General features: G+C 35.6%; 2 long non-coding RNA genes across 2 annotated transcripts; one reads left to right on the plus strand and one right to left on the minus strand.

Moving 5' to 3' along the window:
* Positions 1-229: 229 nt before the first annotated feature.
* On the plus strand, positions 230-2,216 carry LOC109591115 (uncharacterized). Its single transcript, XR_002189661.1, has 3 exons — positions 230-317; positions 917-1,151; positions 2,158-2,216. It is a non-coding gene; the product is annotated as an uncharacterized LOC109591115 (long non-coding RNA).
* LOC109591116 (uncharacterized) lies at positions 311-1,366 on the minus strand. The gene is made up of 4 exons (XR_002189662.1): positions 1,237-1,366; positions 868-1,180; positions 737-820; positions 311-688 (listed from the first exon to the last, which is right to left on the minus strand). It is a non-coding gene; the product is annotated as an uncharacterized LOC109591116 (long non-coding RNA).
* Positions 2,217-2,729: the final 513 nt, after the last annotated feature.

Here is a 2,729-nt window from a genome sequence, read left to right on the forward strand (position 1 = left end):
GTCTAAGTTTGACTTCCATGTGGTAAAATAGACGGTAGATAGCTGTAGAGACCTGATAAAGACCACCTCTATTCATGATGTGTGTCCATTCTTCTGAGTGGTCATTACTGTCGACCTCGTCAGTTCCACTAGCGCTGTTCATAAACAGTAAAAGGGTGCGTTGGTGTTCATGGTTAGATTTCACTATTTGTGATGTAATCTTTTTCCATAGATAGCCAGCAAAGTATCTCAATGCGTTTTGTTCAATGGTGTTTAGTTCCGGAATCAATGCTGCTTCATGTTCTTGTGAAACTGAATATTTTTGGTCAACATAAATGGTAAGAATGCCCTGAGTTATATACTGGTAGAAAGCTGGGCCTGAGTTGCATCTGATTGATAGCTTCAGAAACGTTGACCAAGTAGCATGAAAAGCATCGGAGGTCCTTAGAGCATGGAACTGTGTACAAATGTACTCCCTCTCTGATTGTAAGCTGCTCTTTGTAGTGAAGCAAGATTTGATACTGCTTACAAGGTATCGTGAAAAAATTGTGAAGATTTGTTTATATGGAAGTACTGCCCACTGAATGAAGGTATTTGCTGCTTTGATTAGTGATTCCTTTTGTGGTGTCATATGTACATTGTATGTGAAGGCTGTTGTCGTCAAGCAACACTCTAACTCCTTTGATTATTACTTCACACATTTGTACATCTATTGAGAAAGAGTTATCTATTTATTAATAAAAGTGAATTGATTTACCTTCATTGACGACACTATCTGAATTCTCAATGGGATCATCTGTAGTAGTAGTAGTCGTGGTGGTGGTAGAAGCATTTACTGTCACTAATATTAAAATTTCAAATATCACCAGTATTACAAATGTTTTGTACCTGTAGTATGTGTCATGTTGTTATCAATCTTTTTCCTTCTTTTTTGCAGTGGTTGACTGTCATATTCTGATCCATTTAAATCGTCATTTCCTCTACAATTCGATTTGACAGAACCTCTGCATACAGTGTTGACAACTCGGAGGGTCTATGTATTCTGTTGAAATTCCTTAACAGTTGGATTGTCGTGAGTTCTTTCAATTTGGCGCTGACAACCAAAAACTTTCAAGAGGATCTTGACATATGCGCCTGCTAAAGAAGACCTTTACGTCTGGGAGTGTGAAAAGGTACTGCACTATCTCAATGAATGACTTTGCTGTATATACATGTAAGTATATGTAAAATTATTGCATATCATAAGTACATGCTTACTAGTCATTCTCAATCCATCTAATGTTTCAGTGCTCAGTGTCATAGCTTTTTTCTCAGCATTTGTTACTTCTTGACTTTTTACACTGGTGTCCCACTCATCCAGGTAAGATAGGAATGTATCCTCTAACCACTATGACGCAGAATTATACAAGTCTCTATTTAATCAAAATGATTGATTATATACCTGAAGTCTAAAGTCTTTTCCAGAATAATATGGATTTTGAAATGTCTTCCTTTTGTCTTTTTCCATCTGTGAAGTTTCCTACATTTAAGCAGTCAAAGAATTTATCAAAGATGTCAACAAAATGAGCTGTTTCTTGTGCTGCTTCTCCTCCATATAGTGTAAGTGCCTTTGATACAGATTCACTTAATACCTAAAAATTTATTTTGATTTACATAATATTGGCTATTTTATTACATTAGCAGCTAAATCCACTCGCATTTTAGAAAAGTTTGTCAGATTTAAGTGTTCATATTTTAAACGAGGGAGCAATATCAAGCCACTTTCTGACCTAGACCTTGAATATATGTCTTTCAGGTGATCCCACGAAATTTCTTTGCCATCTTTCTATGAAAGGCATGGCTTACATGTAAGTTATAAAATGTATCTTACCCATAAATTTCGTGTTGGAGATGCCCAGCAATTTCGTACTGTTTTAAGTAGATGAGGTGGATCTGAGAAGAAGAAAAAGCATCTGGTGTTATCAGTCACATAGGGATTGAGTGTCTTGTGAATTAGATATCTTCTTTCGCTATGTAATCTGATTAATCTTCTGTTTATGGAGGCTCCATCAGATGTACTACCAAGTACCTAGAATGTGTACATTACTCATAATATACAATACATGTAGTTACATTAATGTACATGTACATTGTATTCCCAATAAAATTTACGCTTACATGAAATTCATTCCTTTCTAGCCTGCCAATGGCTTCCCAAAATGGGCCAAAGAGCAAGTATCCAGTGACATTTCTACTTGGGAAGTATACATAAGGGAATTCAAGTCTACTGAATAACCCTTTGACCATAAAAGTCATCATCGAATTTGATAGTAGCTCTGGCGGAAGATCAGAATCATTTGGAGAATTAACGACAGATTCAAGCTGATTTGAAATGTCTCCTAAACTCGTAAATCCAATTAGTTCACCTACATGTACATGTATAAAGTAAAATTTATATATACTACCGTATACGTCGTAATTTCCGTGGGTTCAAAATTTTGTGGTTTGTGATAGTTTTGCTACAGAATTAAAATTGGTGGGTGATTAAAATTCGTGATCGCCGCGCACGTGATGGGTTAAAATTTCCTCGATTTAAGCTGGCTACGAAAATAAACTAAAATTAACCCACCACGGAAATTACGACATTTACGGTATATACATGTAATTACATTAATTTACCAGTATTTTTATCAAAACGCCAAATCTTCTCTGATATGCATTTCGTCAAGCAAAATGATAACATTTCTGTCTCTTTCTTCACATTCATTTAT

The sequence above is a fragment of the Amphimedon queenslandica genome, unplaced genomic scaffold (genome assembly GCF_000090795.2).
Source record: "Amphimedon queenslandica unplaced genomic scaffold, v1.1 AMPQUscaffold_8928_Cont19132, whole genome shotgun sequence".
Classification (NCBI taxonomy): Eukaryota; Metazoa; Porifera; class Demospongiae; order Haplosclerida; family Niphatidae; genus Amphimedon; species Amphimedon queenslandica.